Source organism: Protopterus annectens, chromosome 4.part0 (genome assembly GCF_019279795.1).
Source record: "Protopterus annectens isolate FY-2018-M chromosome 4.part0, PAN1.0, whole genome shotgun sequence".
Classification (NCBI taxonomy): Eukaryota; Metazoa; Chordata; order Ceratodontiformes; family Protopteridae; genus Protopterus; species Protopterus annectens.
The window spans coordinates 1,470,531,169-1,470,547,641 of record NC_056733.1 but is presented as its reverse complement, the minus strand read 5'-3'; the positions used below and the strand labels follow the sequence as shown (position 1 = coordinate 1,470,547,641).

General features: G+C 36.6%; 1 non-coding gene across 1 annotated transcript; it reads right to left on the bottom strand.

Annotated features, from left to right (window-relative positions):
• Window positions 1-5,368: 5,368 nt before the first annotated feature.
• LOC122800554 lies at window positions 5,369-5,532 on the bottom strand. The gene has a single exon (XR_006364582.1). It is a non-coding gene; the product is annotated as a U1 spliceosomal RNA (small nuclear RNA).
• Between the last annotated feature and the right edge of the window lie 10,941 nt (window positions 5,533-16,473).

The following is a 16,473-nucleotide window of genomic DNA, read 5'->3' as shown; positions in this document are numbered from 1 at the left end:
TTACAATACCCGAGTGGGGTATTGTGTCGAAAGCCTTTGCAAGGTCAAGGTAGGCTGTATGGACTGCCTTTCCCTCATCAATGGCCTTGGTGACTGTTTCGAAGAAGTCGACCAAGTTCAAAAGGCATGATCTTCCCTTGACGAAGCCAAACTGGGTCGGGTCCAATGTCTGCAAGTCCCCTATATCTTTGTTTATGAGCTCCATTATGATCCTCTCCATAGCTTTGCAGACTAGACTTGTTAAGCTTATGGGGCGGTAATTACCAGGGTCCGTAGAGGCACCACCTTTGTGGAGTGGGACCACAGTTGCCGTACACCACTCCTTGGGCACGTATCCTGAGGTAAGGCTGAGATTAATCTCTCAACCTCTCTACCTCCACCTTAGCCTGGTTCTCAGGCTACCTCTCTGAACATCAGCAAGCCATTCAATGGAAATCCTCAACCTCCATCTTTCAACATACCCCCACTGGGGTCCCACATGGTTCTGTTCTAGGACCACTACTCTTCAATATAGTTATTAACAACTTTCATCTTGCCATCCCTGACTCATCAGCAATCCATTATGCAGATGACTCAACTATAATCTGCTATGCCAACACCCCCTCTGACCTACTCCTAAAAACTCAGCTTTCTCTAAAACAGAATCTTGGATGAACAATAACCATCTTGCCCTTAATACTAATAAAACTAAACTAATGATCTTTTCCCCCTGTAGAAACTCCCAAATAGACAAAAACACTTTCTCAAGAATCAGTAATGATAACATCCCAATCAAAATCATATCTAATAACAAACTCTTGGCATCATCATTGACAAGCACTTAAAAGTCGACGCTCATGTTCAATCCTCCATTAAAAAAAAAAATACCAAAAACTGGGACTTCTATACAGGCACAATCGCTATCTCTCCCCCTCCACCAGAAAAACCCTAACATCTTCTGATCCCCCCCCCCTTGTATATGCCACCCCTCTGTTAAACAATCTCCAACTTGGCCTGCAATCCAAGCTTGAATCATGCTATAATAAAATAAGCAAATTTGCTACCAATGCAAAAACTCCTCCCACCACTGCCACTCTCTCTCCATACCCTACAATGCCTCAAACTTCCAAATTACTTGACCTTGCTCAAACTCACTAATGCCCACAAGCTCATCTACAAACCTACTAGCTGCCCATCTCTCTCCACCACATTAAACCCCTACATCCCTAACCACTCACTCAGATCAGGAAACCAAAACCTCCTACAGATCCATAAACCATCATGACCCCCAGGCCACCTCCTACTTTCCTACTCCATGTCTAAACTATGGAACTCTCTCCCACCTGCTCTTCGCAACACCCAGGACCATACTAATTTCAAATCTCTCTTGTTCTCCTATCTTACTACTAAATGGATATGCACACCTCACTCCCCGACTTAATTTCCCCCTCAGCCATTCAACCTTCCCACTCTCTCTGCAACAACTACTCCTATTTTCAACCCACTGTGACTTTCATCTACTGCACCCAAAACTCTCCCTCACTTAAACTGTTCCTTAACTTACTAAAACATTTTAATTCACATATACTAATCATCTGTCTGTATCAATAATGTCTGAGTATTGTATTGTATGCTGTATATTCTCTGTGAATTTATTGTATATTACCACATTATTTTATTGTACACTACATACTCTCTAGAATTGATTGTATAATCTATTTCTATGTAACTGTTCTTTGGAGCTTTTCTCCCTGGGCCTGCACTGTAAACAGGCTGTTCATGGCCCAGTAGACTTCCCCAGTTACCAAACTGAAAATAAATAATAAATAAATAATAATGAGGCACCTTTACAGACTCAGGTTTTAGATTAGACTTTAGATTAGCCCATCAGCATCACAAGCCTTACATCATAGCAGAGCTTGTTTATGTAGACATAGGCAACATAGCTGATGTAGATGCCACTCAGTTTTGTTTGGTGGAGGACTTATCCTGTTTCCTGAATCCAGTAAACTTCTTTGAAAAGGTTACAGCTGTGAACAGTAGTTCCTCCATGCATGCTGCTTATCATGACCTGACCAAAGCTTTTGACATTACAGTCCATGCTGGCATTACTGAACAGTTACACAAAAAGATAAACCCATACATTAATCTACACCGACAAATTAACAAGACACTTCAGGCACAGGCAGAATAAGTTACCACTACAGGTCAAGTAAAGTACTACTTTGTTTGTCTTTAAGGACAGTCTTGATAACCGGTTGGACAATGTCCACCAGGATTACCATGTATGGCCCCCATGTTTGGGAGGTGAGCAGTATTAAGGGATTGTTAACAACTTTTAGGTGTGTCTGCTTAAAGGTGTATATGGCTTTTCGTCTTTCTTATTCCTGTGACCACTTGCCTAGTTTTATTCTTGTGTTCCTACACTCTGACCCTTCTCCCTGGTAGCTAAATGGGAATGAATGGGTCAGTTGGGTAACTGGGGTGGAGATCTGATTAGCAGAGCGAGAGAGAGAGGACAAAAATGCTTGCTCAGAACAACAACATTTTCAAGTAAAACGTGTTAGGATCCCATCAAAACGTCTTGTTGAAATATATTTGGATCTCACAGCCTTCATTCATCCTCCAATCTCTAGTTCCTTGCCACTTAGCCCACCATTATATCATATGCAGTCTCCATGTATATCCTGTTATGATCAGAATGGGTAGGAACCGAGAAGCTTGAGACAGTGACCATCAACTGTGGACAGATAGAACTTTTCCATTTATACCCCAATGTCAGTAGCATGCTTCTTACATGCTACCATGAACATGCATCATGCTGAGATGTCTGCTGCCTAATCAGAGCTAACTTAGTCACTATAAAATCAATAGCATTGCCAGCTTTGCACAGTAGAAGTACTACAGAAGACTTCTAACATCTCGGCACCCAGAGATAGTTAATAGACTTGTTTAAGTTAAATGAGAATGAACACCCAATGACTTCAGCTGAAAGGCATTTTAGGAGAAGTCCATTGATTCACATGGTGGCTGGTTGAAGTTTGCTGAGTAGTTCCCTGAAATAAGGAAGACTAGAAAAAACTACAAGGGGGAATGTCATGTGAAAAGGCATTCAAAGATGTCAAGGTTTACTACAGCTTTAGGTTGTGTGTTGAGTAAGTAGTAAAAATGGCTGAATTCAGTGACTACCATGTTGGGGGATCAGGAGAGATCTGACATGGGATGAACAGTTTGAATATGTTTACTCATAACATTTAAAGGAAATTAATAGATAGTGGCTGTTGTTTTATAGGTACTTCTCTTGGTAGTTGATTTAACAGCATTAGAGAGTTCTTTGTACTGGGCAGCCATGGTGGTGCAGTGGTTAGCATTGCCGCCTCACTGCAAGAGGTTCTCCGGTTCGATGCTGGGGTGCCTTCTGTGTGGAGTCTGCATGTCCTCCTTGTGGTCACGTGGGTTTCCTCCGGTTTCCTCCCACATCCCAAAGACATGCAGTAGGTGGATTGGACACTCTAAATTGGCCCTTGGTGTGAGTGTGTGCATGTGTGTTCCTTCTGTGGAAGGTTGGGTGCCGGGCTGGCAACTTGACACTGTAAAACTCCACTGCCAATCATGAGCAGACAGATGATCCACTGTGGCAACCCCTAACCGAGAAAAGCCAAAAGAAGAAGAAGGGAGTTCTTTGTACTGGATTAGGTGGTAGGATATGTTAATGAAGTGATACAGCTTTCCCATTCTGTCACACTATAACACCAATGCATTTATTTATTTACCTGCTGTATCTATGTATTTATTTTTGTTGTCATCCAGACTAATATTTTGTCCTTAATACTTCTCCTTGTGAGAGGAACCTTCCTATTAAATATAGTTAGTAAGGCGCTGCTGAAAAGTCAATTATTTGGTATAAGACTAAATAGTGAAGAGAGGACTTGTGTTATGGGTGCCCCTTCTTGATTTTGTCTTGGAGACTAATGACAAAAATGGAAAATGGTCACCAGTACAATCTATAAAAACTTGCAACAGAAAACCACACAGCATGCAGTAAATAGTGGCATAAAGGAGGTAAATTAATGTTGCATTAATATAGTGGAATGCAATATAACACTGCAATGAGGAATTGCATAATGTGATGTATATTTTAACCATGTTACTGTGGTTGCAGCCTGAAAAGGATATATAAGAAGGGTTCCTATTACTTGATGAAATGTTTAGGTTAGCGAATACCTAAATGGCATACTGGTAATAGCGAATGCAAAAAAAACTGTGAACGGCTGAGTTAATGCAGCAAAAGAATTCCTTTGGCCATTATGCAGATTTTGCCCATTTCTCCATTGTAGAGCAATCTCGGAGTTGGTATATTTAGTTGGGGGGGGGGGGGTATTTTGGTTTAATTTTTTTTTTTTTTTGCGGCCGAGGGAATTCATTCCCTAAGTTAAATCGGTCATTCGCTGTTTTAATTTTTTAATATTACCAGGTCGATGTTTAGGTATTTGCTAACCTAAACTTTTGATTGGGTAATATAGACGCATATAAGAATACCTGGCTTAAGTGGAGAGGGTGACTGGACGGGCAGTTAGGTCAAATCTATGTCTCCACACCATGATTCAAAGTACTGCTATAGTCCTATGAGTTTGTAAATCTCATCACGCCTATCGACCCCTAAATGGGAGCAGCTGAAAGGAGAAGAAGAAGAAGATCATGCCTGTCAACAAAACAACCCTGCCCTTGGACTAGTACCATAACTAATTTCACTCCTCGTGCAGCTAAATTAAGTAAATATAAAATTCTCACACTTTCTTACTTGTTTACATGTTTCAAGTGAATAACTAGTTGAATAAAAGTTGCATATGCCTCATCTTCTGTCTGTGTACTAAAATCTCAATTTGACTTTATAAGTCAACTATAAAACTATAAAATGATGCTGAAAGTTCTTCAGATAGCTGTGACCTTAGCATGCTGTATGTACTCTATAGTTTACTTAGCATGGTTATCAGCTGTTACTATAACATGGTTATCAACTGTTAACTATATATAGCTCAGTGTTAAGTAATGTATTTATTGCTAGTATGTGCTAATTACTTTATGGTAAAGTCCAACTGGCAAAGTCGCTTTTCAGTGAAGGCCTAAAAAAAGCTCCACATTACATACTTTTATCACAAGCAAAGACTAATTAAAAAATAAATAAAAGACAGTGGCTGCTTAGATTTAATTAAAATTTTCAGTAGCATTTAAACCATGAAGACCACTTAGCTTCCATTGATCCATAGGTGGTACTAAGCTAACTGCCCTGAAGGGACATTTTAAGTCTAGCTAATAATTTGAGGTCAGAATCAAACCCTGTACCTTGTGACTATAAGGTGAAGACCTTAGCTATTATGGCAAATGCACCCCAAAAATGGAGGAAATGCAATCTAACACTACTATAAACTATACAGTTGAATTTCTCATATTTGGGTAAATCACATGGGTAAACCTAACCAAAGTACAATAGAATAACCTTGCTCTTGCGAAACCACTTTCCTGATAGTGATATTCCCCCTACCAGGTAAGTATTGCCTTGCTAGTTATGTCTGCATTTTCTGCGAAGTAGTAATCTGAATAAGATGAAAGGGGGCTGTGTTTTCAAGGAAAGACATGTTTATATAAAGCCATTCAATGTGCCCTTACACAAAGTCTCCTAAAGAGAGTCCCCTCTTTATTGACCTGATTGGGTGTATTTCTGACTAGGAATGGGTAACCAGCCTGTGTTCACTTAAAACACTTTTCTACCAGTCAGGAAGACTTGCAGATTATCTTATAGAACTGGAATTTGAGCAAACAAGTAGGATGCATGGGATTATTTGTACTACAGCAGTAATAAAAGAAGGGATCCATAACATAACTATTCTATAACAATTGACACTAACTTCCACTTTACTGAATATCATTAATTCTCAATGACAACACAGAAACTACAACTGATAATGGAAAAAGAGCACAAGATAAAAATCAATATGGGGGAACCTTTTTCATATAAATATATTTTAAGAAGAGCAGTAAAAAACAATATAGGTGAAAGTAGCAGTTAGTTTACAGATTATTGAAATGAAAGAATCTGCACGTCTCTCTAGTTTTATTGGATGTCTGTGCTAATAAAAGTGTGTCCCCTAGAATACTAAATGTAGTAGGGTGATAAGGTTACAGTGATTTTAAAATGCATATACAATTCATGCTGGCACTCACAACAAATATATAATGAGCAAAGGGATGGGAGGTTGGCATAATGGTTAAGGTGTTTACCTTATAGATGCAATGAGCAGGGTTTGATTCTCACCTGGGCTAATTGTCTAGGCTTAAAATGGTCCAAAAGGGCAGCTAACCTATGAAACAGCTATAAGATTTATTTTCTTGGACATGTAATGATGGGTCCACTTTTAAATTTCGAAATACCAAAATCTCAAGTTTTGAGATACCAAACTCAAAACATCAAGATTTTGGTATCTTGAAATTTAAAAGTGAACCAAAAAAAAAAAAAAAACAAGTAAAAGAATGTTTTTGCAGGGGTGCAAGCCCACCTGCACCACCCCCCACATACACCCCCTACTTTAATATACCAACTCCGAGATCAAGCTACAATGAAGAGAACGGTAAGTCGAACAGGAGCATCATTACTGTTCTCTTCACTGTAGCGCAATCTCGGAGTTGGTATATTTAAGCAGCGGGGTGTGGGGTTGCCCCCCTGCAAAAACATTATTTTAGCTGTGTTTTTTTTTTTTTTTATTTCATTCACTTTTAACTTTCGAGATACCAAAATCTCGATGTTTTGAATTGGTATCTCAAAACTCGAGGTTGTGGTATTTCGAAATTTAAAAGTGTACCCGTAATGATATATGTTATTCAAACTGTAGCCAATGAAGTCACAAATTAGGTAAAGTACACAGAATCACTTTTTCTAAGCTTCCATACTATAGGTTTATTTCTAAAATATAGATATGAATTAAGTATCAAAATGTGATGATTGTGTTACTGCAATGTTAAACTGTTTTTTCTTAATCTTTTCCCATACTATTTTCAACAGATATTGATTAAATAGGTACAGTGTTTTTGATCAAACATTCATTACACTGAGCATTTAGTTAGGACGGTTGTTTTGTCGAACTACCTGTTCATCGCGTGATGCCAGTATTTGTTTTGTGAAATGACAACACAGTGGGAAATGGAATTGTACTCTTTCCCACTGTTTTGTGACCCCAGATTTGGTTTATATAATTAGCAGGGAGTTGGTGGAGAATGAAGGGGGGCCTGTCCCTTCATAAAACATTGTTTCTTATTTTGTGATTAATTGATATTTGACCATTTGTGGTAGATGTAGTGTATATCAATTTAGTGAGTCAGTGATGTAGTGAAATACAATTGATTAAATATGTTGCTCTGAAAATAACAAACTGCACCATTAACATTTGGAGCTGTTAGGCAGGTATTCCAACAATAAGAATGGAAGTGAGTCATGCTTACATATGTGGTACAAGGATGTGAATGAGAAAAGGCACCTTTTATTATTTAATAAATACTATTGGTGTCAATTACAGACAGATCTTGTTACATAGGCATGGATCTGCCTTAGACTGAGGTGAGGGGTATACAAGTCAGACAAATGAGTCTCTCTTTCCTAAAATGGTGGAGACAGGAGGCAGTAGGAGGAGGCATTTGCTGACTTCAAGAGTCAAAGCTTGTTCAGCATACTTTACCCTCATTCATAAAGCTGCATCTGTGGTTAACAGATATTTCTTTTAGGTTCACATACTGCTGTGTATGTTTGACTTGGGAGCATCTTTCAAGAACTACTGAAGCAAAGCACATAGACAGGTACATGGGTGCTAAAAAGCAAAGGATAGTTTGTTACAACAAACAGTTATAGCTACGTAGCCATTGTAATGCAGTGGAGCTTAAAATAGCGAAAACTCTGATTAATAATTTATTTTGCGTGATGCTTTGCCGACTTACAATATTTTCATTCAGTGGAGGATTTTTTTAAGTGCATGTTCATGACTAGATTAATTATTTAATTCCTATATGTCATAAATGCCACAAATAAAAATCAGTAAAATTAACAAAATTGTTATTTTTTTCTGCTATGTTTTTCTATGAACACTTAATTGTTGATTTTTTTTAACTTGGGAGACAAAGCCCTGCACACCATCCATGCTAGATACTTCTAACTCTGTAATCATTAAATTAATCCAACTAACACAAAACCTGAGGCTAAATGATATAACATTTTCGAAAAGTGACATTTTTTTTAAACTGGATCATCGGATCAGGTTTCATTTAAATGAGACTTGACCAGATAACTAAGAACAATTTTACACAATGGCTATATGGTAATGTAAATATTTTTTTCACCGTTGTTATATAAATGTGGGTCTATATTAGAACACCGAAGTCTTAAAACTTCGAATATTCAAATATCGACCCCTATTCAGTGAACGCTGAAAATAGCAAAGCTGCAGAACACCAAATTTGTTTCCAAGGGAAAAATATTTGGTTGACCATTTCTGTCGCTTCGCTATTTTCAGCACTGTGGTGGAAAGTTACGGGTCGGGTTCAGGTAAGTGTGCGATTGTGTGGACATGAGGGTTAGGGCATGGGTTAGGTGAGTTAGGATTAGGGCACGGGTCAGGTAATTGTGCGATTGTGATGGACGTTAGGGTAGGGTGGGGTAGGTGAGCTAGGGTTAGGGTGCAGGTGAGGTGAGTGTGTGATAGTGACTGACCTTAAGGTTAGGGTTTGGGTTAAGGTAAATGGATAGATAGTAGTGTATGTAGAGTTTAGTGTAGGGTTAGATGCAGGATTTTAAGTGTATGTGTGTAGATTGCTGTTTTTTTGGTGTGCTTGTGTTGTGTGTATGTGTTTCGAAACAGCAAATTTTTTTCCCTGGAAAAAAATTAACTTTTCTGCATGTTCGATATTTTAAGCGTTCACTGAATAGGGGTCGATATCAGAACATTCAAAGTTTTGAGACTTTAGTGTTCTAATATAGACCCTTGAAATGTAGGCAATGTCTGAGCAGACCAGAGCAAACACCATCTCAACAATGATTATAATTTCAGAATGGTTGAGTCACCACAACTACTGAATATGAAGATAATGTCACCTACCTGTTGAGAAAACTTAGGCTTTGGAAAATCAGAGCAGGAAAGGATATGACCTTGTATCATAGAGCACTACAGTTTTAAATATGTTATAGATCTGTAGACAGAAGGATTGCATTTATGATATACAATACATTAACGTGATGGTTAGGTACCTGAACACAGAGCGCCAGTATAATCGAATAAAGACATCTTATCCTTTTTGCAAAACTAACTCCTCAGATTTAACTAATATTTGCTAGATTTTAATACTTGCCATTTGAAGCCCAGGTGACTCCCTTGTCCTGTATGATTTTTTACCAGTTTGTTCAATGTCACCAACATTACCACTCCAGTAACTCCTACTACCCCTGCCGAGCCCTCCAGAAGCACCTTTCTACAATCTCCTTTTGCTACTTTAAACAGATCAGAGCAAAAGGTATAGAGTCCCTACTCCCACAAATATGAACTGACAGTCCCTCAAGGTTCAGATGGCCTACACCCTGAGTTTATATATCACTGTAGAGGCTCTTTCACAACACCTCTGAAATATGTATTCAGTTTCAGCTTAACACAAAATGCTATGCGCAACATTTGGAAAACAGCCATAATTAATACCATACCCAAACCAGCAAACCCTGACAAAACCTTTCAGTACAGACCACTGTTAATGTGACATGCCCTTGGGAAATTTCTAGAAAAAAAAAAATATATATATATATATATACTTACAAGTGACCAAATATGTAAGTACTTACAACCTTCTTTCCCACAAACAACATGTCTTCTGGTCAGGCTGCAGTACCCAAATAGGTCTCTGGACCCACATACATGAAATCCTATTAGACATGACAAAGGTCAGCTCACTGGTACCATCTTTACAGATCTTACAAGAGCCTTTGATGTTGTGGATCACAACATTTTCTTACAACATCTTGTGAAAATGCTATAAACCCAGACACCTTTCCATGGTTTCATAGCTATCTAACAAAACACCACTTCTCTGTTAAAGTACAATCTACTCTCTCTCTCTCTCTCTCTCTCTCTCTCTCTATTTCTCTCATAGAGCTGAATTTGAAGGAAAAATGTACCAAAGGTTTCATACTTGCACCCTTCAACATCTCTATTTTTATCAGCAAATTACCATATGATCTACCTGACATCCTTATACTACTGTATACTGATGATATAGTTGTATTCTGCACAAATCACCCCTCACTACTATTAAAAAAATCTACAATCTGACTTCCTCTCACAAATCCATCAGATCAGTAACAACAGACTCTTTCTCATCTCCACAAAACAAAAAAGTGCTTATTGGTATTAAGCAAAAAATTAAAAAAAAAAAACACAAATGCCATTACAAATCAAGGACCACAACATCACACCTATAGAAAATACTGACTCTTTCAAATACCAAGGTATCTGGCATGATCATTTTCTGAATTTCACTAGCCATTTAAACATCACAAAGAAAAAGATCAACACACTACCTCTTTTAGGTTAATACAATCGTCCATTCCTTACCATAACAAAGACAACAATAAGAAAAGGTATTCTAAAAACCCAACTTGAATCTGGCCCACTCTTGGTACCATCTGCATCCAAACATAACTCGACAATAATCAGTGCCTAATAGGATATGTAGATTCATCATTCTCACCCAAAAGCAGAAACACCACTGCAAAATAACTAGCTGCCAGTGAAACAAAGAATTTACCTTCTTTTAGGACTACAATTTTCAAGTTTCAGAACTACAAAATGGTTTCTGTCTTGCCAGTTAAACTAATACGTCTATCACTTTTAGACAGTCTCACAAATCAAAGCCACACTGGAAACACATTACAACCTCCTAAATTTAAACTTCACTACACAGACTACTGCTTCTCCTGATTTGACCAAAACCATTAGACTCTATCCCTCCTACATCACAGATACCACTTCTTAGCCAAATTGCCATTTCCAGCTAAAAGCCTATCTCCAGACAGTTTCAAAATGTTAATTCATTCATTCAATCACATCACCTGACTTCTTCCTCATATCTATCCTTTCTCAGTTTAATAGCTTTACTACTCTTTTTTTTTTTTTTTTTTTTTTATTTAACCTCTAGCGTTGTTGCCTCACGACAAGAGGTTCTCCCATTCGATTTTCGGCTGGAGCGCCTTCTGTGTGGAGTCTACATGTCCTCCCCGTGGTCGAGTGGCATTCAAAAGACATGCATGAATGGGCATGGCTCCGTTGAAGGTTGGGCATCGGGCTGGCACCTCGGCACCATAAAAATCGACTGCCAATCATTAGCGGACCAGAATTCCGCTGTGGCGACCCCTAACTGGGAAAAGCCAAAAGAAAAAAAAACTCTTTTTTTTATTTCCCTCTGATAACTTCCCTCCTTTTCACATTCTTTCACTCATTTTCACTTAATAACTTCTCACTGTCTCGCCTTCAAATGGCATATGCTAGCACTGTAAAAAAATGCATTTTCTTGCTATTTATGTTATGTTCTGTCTTGGTAGTTGCACTATATTTAACTGATATTTCTGTGGTGTATTCTTGTGTACTTGTGCATTTATTTACATGTGAATTAATTTGAACTATAATTTGATCTTCCCCGGGCTAAGAATGAAATTAGTAATTTGTGATAAGTGCTCTATTCCTGTTAACAAATTTTAAATAAAATAAAATAAACATTATTTCTAAATTTACTATGAAGCACTGTAACTCCAATATGGAACTTAAACTTTTGTGTGTGTGTAAGACTTCAAGGAGTATTTGTCATAAATAATGTATGTGCGTATGTATATATATATATATATATATATATATATATATATATATATATATATATATATATATATACACACACACACACACACACACACACACACACACACACACACACACACACACACACACACACACATATATGTGTGTATATACATGTACCATAACTCCCTTTTTCCCATTTTTTGCATATGAGGTCAAGGAGTCACATCAACAGTAACCATCATCATGAGACAGTATTACAGAGGGAGTGGTGTGCTGGTTCATGGTACTAGCACAGGGCTCTGGTTGAGCCAGCTATGATTCCATGGCAGGTTAAAGAACATTACTGTAATAAAAGGAGAGAAAGACTAAAGTTGGTAACATGGCTCAGACTCTGGAATTGCAACAACAGCAAAATGAGAACTGTATGCTTGCAAATGAAGTAGTGAAAACAGTGAGATTAATAAGACTAACTGGTGATGAAGATCATTGTTTTTAACAATGAAAAGAGCAGACATTACTGAATTAAAAGTGGGAGATTTTTTCAGATCTGGTCAGAAATTATATGCTACTAAGTGAAGATTCAGTTATTAAAGAAACTGATACATATGGTGAGAGGATAATCAACAATGAATAGTGTTATGCTCACTAAGAACAAAAATATGGGACGTGAGTAGGGCTTTATAATGTCTTAATGTAAGGAAGTAGGGAGTGTTTTTTATTCCTTTTGGTTCAAATGATCTAATCTTCAAGGACTCATTGACTGTTAGTGGAGAACTTACAGGTGTCCTAGATTACATTGCTTGCACAGGTGTACATAGAAAGGAGACTCAGGTCAGCGTGAATGAAAAGATCTTTTGGGTAAATATCTACATACAAATATGGCCCATTTTAAAAAGTGGGAATGCAAAGAGCATCCAAGTCTAATTTTGTGCAAATAGACTGGAGTCCACTTGCCAAGAGGAGGCAAGATATTTTTTGTGGAGTTATATTACAATATTTGACTAACATTGATATGTCAATGCCATGGGAATGCACAGTTACTTCCTTATGTCTGGCATGAGCCATACAACGCATTATGGGAAAGAGAAAGGGTTGAGGAAGAACAAGATCACATTAATACATCAGGTCCCACTGGTAGCCATGTTGTTGTAAACAGGCTAAAATTACGAATAAAGCACTTAGACTGATTTTGAGGTGTTACTATATGTCAGAAAACAAAGACAGCGTGAAAAAAATATTTTTTTAGTTCTAGGATGGAGTTTTCCTTTAAGCTAACTAGATAATTCTTCCAAACTGAAATCTAAACCAATGCACAGAATATTAATAACAGACATTATGGAATCAAAAAAGTCATTACGTACAGCTAATTAGAGAGATCCATTCAGTGGAAAAAGTGCTGAAAGAATGTGACAAGTTTTGAAAGGGGAGTTGTTTGAATAAAAAAATTCAAAGAATGTTTAACATCAGGATGCAGGCAGAGATGATCCGGAGTATATATTTATACAAAAAACAAGATACTTAATTGAGATCAGAGATAAAAAAATGGAAATGAGTTTGAACTATAACTTTGAAAAATGAAATAAACAGAAAACTAAACATAGTGTGAAACAAAATGAGGAACATTTTGAAGAAAATATATATAAAAGTATTAAGTATGATAGGAAAAATTTTATAAATATATAAAATGTGGTAGCAGTAAGACATGCAAATTGATAACCTGTATTTACTTACTAAAATTTATTCTCAAACACAACAGATTGTAGATATATTTACAAAATCTTATGCAAAACAGTTTCATTTCACAAAAGGGAAAATAATTTGTTTTAGCAGCATTCAAATAAGTTTAGATACTGAAATATAATTTGATTATATTGAAACTATAAACTGGACCCAAACAAAGCACAAAGAGAAGACGGAATTAGTAATAGTAACCCAAGAACACTTCATTGTGAACTTACAGTAGCATCATATCTGTTATTAACTGTTTATTTAAGTATGGGGAGATTCTGCAAGATCTGAGACATGGACTACTTAAATCCATTTTTAAGGGAAAGGGGAATATGACAAACTTCAAGTCAAATAGACCCATACGTTTACCTTCTTGTTATAAAAGAATAACTGAGAAGGTTATTTTGGGTGAAATATTTTCAGAATTGGAAAGGTAAGTACTTGAAACCATATATCAGCATGCATATGTTGAAAATATGTCTACTATCTGTCTGTAACATAATGTCCTATAATCATATAATAACAGCTATAAATGAAAAATTGGTCTGTGATGCATTTTATACAGACTAATTTTCAGCCTTTGATAGGGTCAAACACAAAATACTGATCACTTAAATAGAACTACTTGGTATTAATATAATCTTGATAAGTCTGATAGCTGCATGGCTTACAAATAGGACATGGCAAGTATCATATAGCAACCAGAGACGAGGGAGGCATGCCTATCAAATAAACATCTGCAATTCTAGATTAGAGTTAGGCTGTCCTACAGGACTTTGTCCTAGGCCCATGCTTGTTTAGGTTGTATCTTTCAGATCTATCTTTTTCATATGAGGTGTTCTATAGTATTATGCAGATGACTTGAAAATGGGTAAATTAATTACATCTGCTACAGAGAAGGCATGTCTGCCAAAGAAATCATCTAAATTTGGTTACAATAGATTAATATGCTGATAAAGACATCAAAAACTATGCATACAAGTATTAAGAAACATGTCTGAAGGGTGAATAATACAGCACTCTGTGACTGAAACTGTGGAGTAATTTAAGGACCTTGATATATGGGTAGACCCCCCCCCGCATTGAGTTTTTCTGGTCATATCAACCAATTGGTTAATGATAGTTATAAGACTATGGGCTGTATAAAAAAGATTACTAAAGTCTAGGAAATCAGAAATTATGAAATCATTGTTTGTTAGTTGTATTAGAAATAAACTAAACTACAGAATAATAATATAAACACTTATAAAAAATCTTACATGACTAAATTCAAATTTGTATAGAAGAAATATACCAAGGGCATCTAAGGATTTGAATGTTTAATTTATTATGAAATATTACAATGTCTGGACTTCTACAATGACTCTTATATAGATATTTAAGAAGATACCTTATTCAGATATATAAAGCATTTAAAGACAACTACCTCTGAGAATATTTGGGGGTGTCATATAGTAGTAGGGAACCATGAGACAAGCTGTGTAGGAAATTAGATAGAAATGAGAAATGTACTAATCAATTCTCTGAGAAAGTAGTTGGTGTCTTGAATAAACTACCAACTTATATTAAAGCACATTTTAGTGTAGATATTTTTATGAATAACGTGGACACATTATAAGGATGGTTAATTTGATATATTGGCAGGCTAGAAGGGCATTATTGCCTGTGTATGAAATATTTGTATATCTTGTAAATTGAAGGAATGATCCAAAATGCATAGCTCAAGAAAAACACACTGATGTGGTAGCAATACCAGAAATGAAAGACCAGGTACAAACTGAGAAAGCAGTAGCCAATGCCAGTAAAATACTATATGGCATCAGTAGGGGAAAAGAACAGAGTGGTTATTTTACTCTTACATACATCCCATGACAGGCCACAGGTTGAGTATTATGTATTGCGATTAATTTTTGTACCCATCCTGGGATAAGATCATCAAGATCGTTAAGAATGTAGAAGGAAAGATTACCAAAGTATGGAAAAGAAAATAAGGACAATGTGTATTGGGAGAGGTTGTGGAGCTAAATCTGTTCTTACTTGAGGATACATTAAAAAAGAATACATGATATGGTGTCACAACATGCTTATGGGACATATTGCTCAATAGAAAATAAAGAAAAGAGAGGAAGAAGGCATGTCTATCACATCAATGTTATGGAGTTTAAACTATGCATTAGAATGTACAATTGTATGGGCAGAGTAATAAATAAATGGCATAGATTAACTGAGTAAGCAGTGAATTGAATGGCCATAAAGTATTTCAAAAGAGCCTGGAATGGGTGCTGAGCTAAGAGAAGTGGCACAAGATGGGCAATGAAAGATACTAGGTATACAGAAAGGGCAAACTAGAGAGAACATGGATCATATTTTTTCCATCACAGCTATATAATATAATGGAAAGCTCTAGAAAGTGGCCAGTAGTAAAGGAATTTAAAAGGAATTGTTATAAGGTTTGCATGATCATGTTTTGCTGACATCACTTAGATGTTTAGGTTTATTTTTAGGAATTGTCATAATTGCTGTGTATTTAATAGTGGCTTTAATAAAAAAATAACAAATATTTCATCATCACTCATCACTCATGCCATAAAACACAGCACTGGCTTTTGGAAAGAAATGTGTACTACATTTCATATCACATTAATGTACATATTAACATAAATGGATTTAAAAGTGGGATCCAAGCATTAAAATAACTTTTTTTCCTGCTACTTTTACTATCTTTTTTGATGAATATCCATACATTTGTTGGGCTTCATTGTCCCCCACTGTTTCTTTGCTTTTCTTCTTTATTTGTGTTTATGGTCTTTTACCTTCTCCTTAATTGAAATAGTTGCAGTATTAATAAATTAGGTGGTCAGATAATGGCAAGCCATTTTAATAGTAGGGA